The sequence below is a fragment of the Suricata suricatta genome, chromosome 7 (genome assembly GCF_006229205.1).
Source record: "Suricata suricatta isolate VVHF042 chromosome 7, meerkat_22Aug2017_6uvM2_HiC, whole genome shotgun sequence".
In the NCBI taxonomy this organism is placed as follows: domain Eukaryota; kingdom Metazoa; phylum Chordata; class Mammalia; order Carnivora; family Herpestidae; genus Suricata; species Suricata suricatta.
This window is the reverse complement of record NC_043706.1, coordinates 75,456,618-75,466,842: the sequence shown is the minus strand read 5'-3', so window position 1 is coordinate 75,466,842 and position 10,225 is coordinate 75,456,618. Positions and strand designations below refer to the sequence as shown.

Below are 10,225 nucleotides of genomic sequence, written 5' to 3'. Positions count from 1 at the left end.
AATGTAAAGATTCACACTTTCTTCCTGTAAATAAATATTCATTCACTTCTGTCTTTTACACTTCAAAATTCCTTAGGAAAATAAAACTCACAGAGGGTCCATCTTATGCAAAAAGGAAATGCCACATACCCATGACAATCCAAATAATCTTTTAATGAAAGAGTGTTGGGAAATGGCAGAGTATCTTTTCCTGAGAACATGGGAATCAGTATGAATTCAGAAACATAACACCATGGTTGTTATCATCAGGGCAGCCTTGGTGTGTCTGGCTGAATTTTTAATATTCTGTCTTTTTGATCTTGCATGACTCTCCCTGGCAAAGTCAGTCCAAAAGAAGAGACACTTAATAAACATTTGAGGCTGGGGACTAGCTGTTTGTGAAACTCGCTGTCCATTAAGTAATTGTAGGTTAGGCTAAATAAAATGTTTTATGGAGAGTAATATATCCATGGTGAGGCTTCATTAAATGTGTTACTGTTTTTATGGCCCCTTCAGTAAGGAAAACAAATAACCTGTCCTCTTTCTCCAGAGGCTACTCTGACCCCCAAATCTGCTTTGCACTCGCCTTGCATGCAGATCAGGTGTTGCAGCTGGTTTTACAAAACATAGGGGTGCAACCAGTGCTTCCCTGCTTACCAACACGCTGATGATACACGGCGAGGAATAGTTTTATCTCGGTATTCCCCAAACTGTGTTCCATGGAGCACTCATTCTGTATACGATGTGTTCTGAAAAAAATGAAAAAGAAAGAGACAGCCATGACATGGCTCCTCCATGAGCAAACAGGTTTGAGAAACAATAGGTAAGCAGTTTTCCTTCCCACAGGATATTTAAGGCCTTCAGTCGACCAAACTGCTTTGTGAATCTCCTAGAGGGGAACACAGTAAATAGAGCACTTCTAAAATTGTTTGATCATAGAACTTATTTTCTATAGAACACAGTACAAAAGGTACTAGTGTTCCACAGAACATAGTTTAGAAGAGGCTGTTTTATTTAATAAAGCCAAGTAACCAATGACAACCAGTTCAATAATTTCCAGAACATCATATTTCTCAGTGAAAGTCCTAAACAAGGGAACATCCCCCACAAGCAATATTATTACAAGAAGCATGAGACAGAAGCATCTGCAAATGAAGTTTTGAGTAAAACACATTAGGATTTCACTACAGCCTGAGGATTTATAATTCAATATTTGGAGTCATTGTTTCTCTTATTGAGAATAGGAAACAAAATTGACAAAGGAGGTTGCCATATTTTCTACACTTCGCTGCAGGATGACAACCCTTACTTAAGCACAGGAAGGAAAAAATTGAAAAACAAAAAGCCAAGTATGTTTGCCATCTATGTTTCCCCTCATAGTTATACAAAAGCACCTTTAAGAGCAAAAAGCTTATAAAGCAACATACGACAGCCAGAGTGGCCAGTGTGACCAAGAATAGCAGCCACATTGTGAAAACCCTCTCATGGGACTCTAGGTTCTCTTAATGTAATGGATGCTGATGGTGCCCGCTCAGATCCCTTCCACCTGGCATCCCCAGTTGCCAAGAGTGTGGGTTACTGATTAGCCCCAGAGGCTTCCTCCCAGGAGACAAGCCCTCTGTAGAACAAGACTTATCTTACCCAGTAGATTACATCACTAATCCATCCCAGAAAGGCTGGTCTCCTTTCCTCAAGGAAATTGCTATGTGCAATTCATGCATGGAGCTCATCATGAGATCAGGTTAAAAGCAGGCCTCTAGCTGGGACCACAGCCCTGCTTAGTGCCTTGCCTGGCCCCATCCTATTTCCCTTACTCTCTTGTTCCTGAGACCATTCCAATAACTCTCTCACACACACCTAAATGCCCATCACAGGCTCTGCTGTTAGAGAACCCAGCCTAACACATCCTGTTTAGAACTTTGTATCTAAAGAGGCAATTTTTTTCTCTCAATTATAATAATATAGTTCATAACGGCTCATCTTCTTACCTGTTTCAGGAATCTTACATCACGTTCTAATAAGAGGACTTAGATTAGTATTTCACATTGTGTGTCTTTGGATCATGCATATTAGAGTTAGCAGGGTGCTTGCTAAAAAGTAGGGATTGCTAAGGCCCTCCTCAGACCTACTGAGTCTTTGAGAGTGGGATACACAAATATCTTGTATATCATGTACTTCTGATGCCAAGTTTAAGATCCACTATCAAGCTGCCATGATTGGGACATCTGGGTGGCTCAGTGGTTAAGCATCTGACTTGATTTTTGGCTCAGGTTATGATCTTATAGTTCATAAGATCGAGCCCCAAGTCAGGCTCTATCCTGACACTGACAGCACGTGCACACACTCTCTCTCTCCAAGTGAGTAAACATATTTTTTTAAAAAAGATGCCATGATTTAGCCAGCTTCCCCACTCTCTGCCCCCTCCCTCCCTGTAGTAACTTATAGACACTTTCAAGGCAAGCTAACTTGTCTTCTTACCTTATGCCTACTGATATACTCCTCTGAGAGTAAACAATGTATAAATTTCTAAGTGGAAACTTCCAATGTGGTCTATAGAGAGAGAGAGAGAGAGAAAATGAAATCCAAGCAGATTATTGTTTTGGCTAATGGCAAATTACCTGAAAATGTAAATTTTGTTTCATTTCTTTGTGATTTGAGATGACAAGCTCAAAATAAGTAAGTTGGAGAAGCTATGTTTAATCATCTAAAATCAATTATTTCCAAGTATTTATGAGCTATGGGAAGGAAGACCGTCTGAAAACATTTTTTCAAAGCACAATGCAGAAAAGATTTACAGTAGCTCATAAACATCCAAATTGCCATATTTATTCATCTCACTAAGGGTGACTGTTGCTTGAGAATTATTTACCTAAAAAATCTTAGATCTCTGAATATACAGTGGAAAACATCACTGACCGCCATGTTTTTGCATACCTCTGACAAGCATGTGACAACCACAGTTGAGCATAAGTACCCCAATCAATTAACCACAGGCATAAGTTAATGCCAAGAAATCAAACAGAGCTCCAACAGTAAACTTGCTGTCTACTTTGGAACTAAGATGATCAAGAGAACCAGAAGGTGCATGGAGATGGCTTCTTGGGACTGGTGTTTCCTGAACAGCAATTTATTCAAGCCTAGACTGCTTAGCAGGCAGACGCCTCTCTTCATTATCACTGTTTTGGAGTGTGCGTGCGTGCGTGTGTGTGTGTGTGTGCGTGTGTGTATGTGTACGTGCATGTGTGTGTGTGTGCATGCACGTGCGTGTGTGTGTGTGTGCTTGATTTTTTGATTCAAGAGAAATAAAATGGTCTTGATTCAAAGCCAAAGAGAGCAAGCACACAGCTCCTCACTGGCTGGCATTTCTTAATGACCATCTCAGCAGGGATCCCAAAATGAATCAGCCACCCCTGGAAAGCTCACTCACCCCTAGAGTATGTTCCTAATAATTATCTAGTGCTTGGTTAATAGAGAATACAAGAACACACTTCTAATCAAAGTGAAGCACCCTTTCAAATCCCAGGCGTCCAAAAAGCTACCTGGTAGGAGAATATTGAGTTTTTCAATTTGTTGTTTTTTCCTGGAAGTTGAAACATTACTGTGTGATAAAAAAAAAATCTAAAAACAAAACTCAAAGGGAAGTCTAAACTTGCAAGTTATAAAAATACATTAAAATCAATATTTTTAAGAATAGAGATGCTAAATATAAAGGATCACAAATACACTTTTTAAGAAAAGGCAGTTCTGCAGATATGAACATGTAGTTCCCAAAGTCCAAAGTGGTTCCAAGGTATCATTTTAAAATGAGTTCAAATTTCCCTTAGAAATGTGTTATTAGAGTAGTTCCTTTTGGGGAGAAAGTTCTACATTATCACTCAATGGGGTAAGCACACAGACACCCAGGGCCACATCAAGAGCCAGCACCTTACCTTGAAGTTCATAATCAGCTCTGTTGGTATACAGCAAATTGATCAAGAAGATGTTGGTCATCTGAAAAACTTGAAATTTTCAAACAGACACAACAAAGAGGAGACAGAACTATTTTAGAGAAAGAAGCCTGGCAATGGCAACACTAAATGCAATGAATGCTCCAGGCTTCTATTAACAATGAGTCGCACTGCCCTGACAGTTTCAGGAAGAGTAGGAAGAGACAGGACATGATGATGATTATAAATGCAATTCCTCAACATTAATTCCTATGGAAACACTAAGACAAATCACCAAATTCTGGGTGCCTACTTCAGGGAACCCAGAGAAGCACCAAGTTCAAATAACCTTACATGGCTCCCTGAGGAACTAGCCCAGAAAACCTATACAGCCCTTCAACCACAAGTCTGATCTACAAGGGTGTACAGATAAAGGAGGCAGAATTAGAGGTATTTTCTTCAAGAAATTCAATTTCAGTCTACAAGATATTTTTAGCAATTTTCTATCGAGATATGGTTTGGTTTAGCACCTAACTGGTCAAAGGCCAGACCAAACACATATTTGTAGTGGCTTAGTATACATCCAAGCACCATAGCACATCATCACAACAAAAGCTGCAACTAAAAGTATGCACCTTAGTCCATCAGATGAGACAAAGTCTTAAAATTCTAATTAAAAGCCACTGTCATAAAAAGAAGAAATGCTCAATTTTATTATAGTCATCAGGGAAGCACAGGTTAAAACCATATATGATATCATTATGTACTACTAGCATGATGAAAATAAAAAAGACTGAGAATGTGAAATGTTGGTGGGGCCCCTGCATGGCTCAGTCGGTTAAGCATCCAACTCCTGATTTCAGCTCAGGTCCTGATCTCACAATTTGTGGGGTGGAGGCCTGCAACACTTGGCGCTGATGGTGCCCAGCCTGCTTGGCCCCTCTCTCTCCGCCCCTTCCCCCTTCTCAAAATAAATAAATAAACTTCAAAAAACATTGTAAAAATACTTTTCATATTTTACTACCATAAAAGTTTACTTAGAGCAAAATAATAGGAAAAGGCAACTGTAAACCACCAGAAAAATAGTCCATCAAAACCAGAACACACCTGAAGACTATGATTTTCATAGAATGTGGTTTGACCTTAGTGAGAAATGAGTGCTGAGAACGTCTCAGATTCCAAAATTTGTAAATACCATTTCAGAGGAAAATAAAGTACCACTGGGATATGATACTAAGGACAGGCATTTGCTCCATGACTGGTTCTGGACACCAGCCTTACAATCTTTGAAATTCAAATCTTTGCTTCAGTAAAATGACAAATGACTACTTGTTTGGTATCATTCACACAGACACACAAAATATATTACCATCATCTCCACAAAGTCTACTATACAAGGCTTGGAAATATAAAGCAAAATCATAGGTACGAAGAATACATTTGGCAGAAAAGATCATCATGGGCCACAAACTAAACATTAGTGGGGTATGAGATGCCTTTTCTGAAAAGCTAAAACTAAATATGTCACATGTTTCTGTTAATAAAACATTGGCTTCTTTATGAGAAAAATTCAATCAATGACACTGAGACTAGCTACTCACTAAAAGATGATATTTAGTTTGGGTAAAAAACATTTTAACAAATGGTATAAACCATGCAACACAATAAAAATAACATTTGTGAGCAAAAACTAAAGGTACCCAGCTAGTTAGCTACTAGAGGGCAGCTATGCAAGGTATACAGATTGAACCTGGCTCCACCCACCTGGCAGCTCCACCTACTTGGTTCACACAAGTTACTTAACCTTTTCATGTCAGAGTTTCCTCATCTGTACACAGCGTAATAATTATCTCCCTATGGATCATCATTGTGAATCAACTCCATCAACATATGTGAAGTGTGCCTGCCATCTATTAAAACTATGCACACACAGATTGTCATTACAGAACAGGAAAGAGCTTGGAGATTCTTGGAGCCAGTAAATAAGACTCCACAATAGTTCTCCCTTCCTTACCTAGGGTAGAGGGAAGGAAAAGAGAAAGCAAAGCTACTTGTGGGATGGGATTACAAGGACCTCCCAGCCCCCAGAGCATTTCTCTCACCTGCTCAGAGGTATCAGAAATGCCTAAACATATTCTCCAATCAGAAAGGCTTGAAATGGCAATAGCCCCTTAAAGCAGCCCTGTGGTTTTCACCTGATTCACACTACGCAGTATATAATTGCTGTCAGGACACTCTCCAGGCACTAATTTGAAAATTGAAATACAAAGGACTCTGGGACACTGGACACTTGAAAGCAGAAGGGAGTCTTAGATAAATGGATAAAAAAAAAACATGGTATATATTCAATGGAGTACTACTTGGCAATCAAAAAGAGTGAAATCTCGCCATTTGCAACAACATACATGGAACTAGAGGGTATTAAAAGACAAATATTATATGACTTCACATATATGTGGAATTTAAGATACAAAACAGAAGAACATAAGGGAAGGGAACATAATATAAAAACAGGGAGGGAGACAAACTGTAAGAGACAAATACAGAGAAAAAAATTGAGGGTTGCTGGAGGGGTTGTTGGTGGGGGAATGGGCTAAATGGGCAAGGGGCATTAAGGAGGACACCTCTTGAGAAGAGCACTGGGTGTTATTTGTAGGGGATGAATCACTGAATTCTATTCTTCAAATCATTATTGCACTGTATGCTAACTAACTTGGATATAAATGTAAATAAATAAATAAGTAAAGAAAAAAGAAACAACAACAAAAAGAAGGCAGTACAGTGTTGTAAATGTATTTTCTCTTCCTTATGATTTCCTCAATGACATTTTCTGTTCTTTAGCTTACTTTATTATAAAAATGATACACACATACATATTATACATATAACATGCAAACTATGCATCAATTGACTGTTCATATTACTGGTAAGTTTTGGTGGAGTCAAAACATACACAGATTTTCAACTGTATGAGGGGTCAGATTTCTAATCCCCATGTTGCTCAAGGGTCAACTGTATTTTCTTATAAGAAAAGAAGATTTAAAGAAGTTACCTGGGTAATGCAATGTCCCCAAACCATTTGTCCTCGATTATTTGCATTTATCAAAGTGCTTTTAAACTTTGAATTAACAGACAGTGGTTACAATTTCACATGTGATTTCCCTGTGTAAACACAATTAGTATTAAACACTAAGGGTACGACAGAAAGCTGTAGAGAAATGGTATGTGCAATTTAACAGCAATCCAAATCTTGAGAAAAGTAGATATATGTTTTTATGTGTTTTAAGTATGAAAGGGGAATGTGGTTAAAACAAGCATCCCGTTGGATAACAGATATCTCTAAAAAATGTTTCTGTGATGAGTTTTTAAGGGTGGTTTAGTAACTGGCTATAAATGTTGACCACAAAAGTTAGCAGGCCATCTCTAACACAACTTCTTGAATTTATGAAATATAAAGACATCCTTGTAATGGTTGTGCAGGCCCAGAATCTAACTTCACACCACACTTACTTACCGTCTGTGCCTGCCTGAGGCAGCAAGCCATTCCTGGACATCCTCTGGGGACCTTGTCAAGGGCTGTGGTTTCACAATAAAGACAACCTACAAGAAGGGAAATCAGCGTGCAGAGAAAATACCTCCATTGAAACGTTCCTTCGAGTCTGGATTCTCCACATTATGTACTCCTGAGAATTCAGGACAATTGCTCTCTCTTAATTCTGTGCGTCCTTTTTCCTGCCCTTTTTCTCCCTCCCTCGGGGAAAAGAACCGACGAGGACTCTCCACCCTGCCGGTCGGGGCGGACGAGACAGGTACCGCCGAACGCCGGGGACAAGCGCTAACCCGGAGGCCGGGTTAATTCAGGAAAAAGAATATTCAGAGGTAAATCTCCTACCCTTCCTGATTTCCATAAAGAGAAAAAAAAATCAAACAATGTCTCTTTCTGTATTGAATTAAAGGTGGTTAAAAGTAGTAGCTTGGTAGGAATTGTTGTAACTATACAGAACCACGCTAACACAATTAGCAACACAAGAAAAGAGAGAGAAAGAAAAGGAGCAGAGACAGTGAACTAAGAAGATTCCAAGTAAATAATTCTTACTTTTTAGGACCTTGGCCTGAGGCTTTTCTGTGAATTTTAGATAAAGATATTCAGCCTCTGCAGAAATCTTTAATAAAACACGCAGCCTAACAAATAATGTATTTTCCCACTGTGGCAGAAGACTGCAGTTAAATTTTCCAAATGATCTGTTTCCACACAAGAAAGATGGCCAAGTAAAAAGGATTTTTCCATAAAGCAGTTAAGGTATAACATGGATTAGGAAGAAAATGAGTCTTCATCTTCTTCTATGTAAATATTTTTCCTAATATACCACCTGCTGGAGGCCTCTGGCAGAATATGATTGTAAGAACACAACTTCTGGGAAGCAATTTTCTGAATGCCTGAGTAGTTCCATTAAAAGTGGGGCGGCTCTTGAATTACGCAAGATATTATCTCAAATGGCAGCTGCTTTGCCCTACTTTGACCAACATGCCCCAGAAATCTCCATTTATCAGTTTTCCTATTTGGCAAGATAAATTCCTTTCGTTTTCTCCTTGTGTCTGAAACCTAATCAGTTAACAAATAACCTTTCCACTTCCAAGTCTGGGAGTCAGCACACTCCCATCTTCATGCCAACCAGTCCCATTGATCCTCCCAGGACACACACACACACACACACACACACACACACACACACACACACACACCTGTACAGAGGATATTAAAACGTGCTGGTGAATATGTTATTCTTCCTGTGGGCTGTGTCTCGTTCCTCCTTTACACCCACTCAAATTCCAGACCTCTAAGACCAAACTTAAACTCATTTTCTCCAGGAAACTTTGCCGGATGAAACCTACTTCACTGCCTTACTACTTAAGTATCAAGGCTAACTCCTGCCCCAAAAGCCCAGGTCTTTGCTTACTATGTACTTTGATTCTTTTCAACATTGCTTGAAATAACTGGCTCTAAAGTATTTTGTTCTTGGTTCTCCCAGCCCTAACCCCCACTTGTAACCCCACACCTCCTGTTCTCTCTCTCTCCCCTCTCTCTCGCTCTTTCTCTCTCTCACTCTCTCTCTCTCTCACACACACACAAACACACACACACCCCAGACTAATCCTGAGCAGGAATCCGTTTAACTATTTTGTACAATATGTCCCATGCCTTTTCTTCCAACTTTCCTAGATTACCAGAATACAGTATTTTTAGCACAGTACTTATGGCACAAATAAATATTTGTTCACCATCCTTTTGATAGGTTCAGACAGAAGGACATGGAAACTAAACTGCCAAATAAATATGTGACCCAGTAGGCACCTAAAATGCCAACACCAATGGTTTTCTTAAGGACTGTCACTGAGAGTGGGAGCTGGAGCAGAAAGGATTTTAATTCATCTACATATTGTTTTGTACAATGTCTTCACAAAATTGTTGGATTTTCCCCCATCTCTCCAACACAGAATTGTGACAACCTGAGCTCTCTGACCCATCAGACTGGAGACATACCCTTTGGTCAAGCTGCCCCTTCATTTCCTGCCGGACTTTCTTCTCTGCAAACACCACAGCCTTAACAGCTAGAATATGAAGTACCTCTACCATAGCATTTCCCCCACTGTCATGTGATTATTTGTAAGTTAGTCTCCCACAATTAAGGTTAGGCTTAATGAATTAAAATACAGCATGTCAGTTAAATTCAAATTTCACATAAATAGTGTTAAAAAACAAAATTCAGCAGAATAAGTTTTAAAGATCTTATTGGCTTTACTCAATGAGTCATGAATTGGGCAGTACCCCAACTAGTAGAGAGAAAGGAGCTCTAAGAGCTATACAAAATGAAAGATTTTTATAGGCAGAGGGGACAGAACAAGCAAAGACTGGATTGTTTCAGGCAAGGTCACCTTCCTTAAGGGATAGCAAGGGTCTATCAGATGAATAACCCACTAGTGCTGATTAGGTAATTCCAGATTGACTGGTTAAGATTACATTTCTGGGAGAGGCTAAAACCACAGTTAGGTTAGGTTTAAGTCTCAGTTTGGTGATATGGGCTTAGCACCCGTGACTTCATTTGGGACCTGTTGTTTCCTTTTTAACAATAGTAAATCCTTTTTAATATAAGTACATACCAAATTTTGCATGGGACATAATTCTACTTAAAAATTATTTGCTTTTTAAAAAAATTGTTTTATATCTGAAATTCAAATTTAACTGAGCATCTTCTATTTTATCCAGCAACCTACCCAAAATAGACTAATTCCATTCCTGTATCCACCACGCCCACCTCCCT

General features: G+C 39.1%; 1 long non-coding RNA gene across 1 annotated transcript; it reads right to left on the bottom strand.

Annotated features, from left to right (window-relative positions):
- Positions 1–230: 230 nt before the first annotated feature.
- On the bottom strand, positions 231–3,965 carry LOC115296983. Its single transcript, XR_003911181.1, has 4 exons — positions 3,909–3,965; positions 2,458–2,529; positions 637–728; positions 231–313 (listed from the first exon to the last, which is right to left on the bottom strand). It is a non-coding gene; the product is annotated as an uncharacterized LOC115296983 (long non-coding RNA).
- Between the last annotated feature and the right edge of the window lie 6,260 nt (positions 3,966–10,225).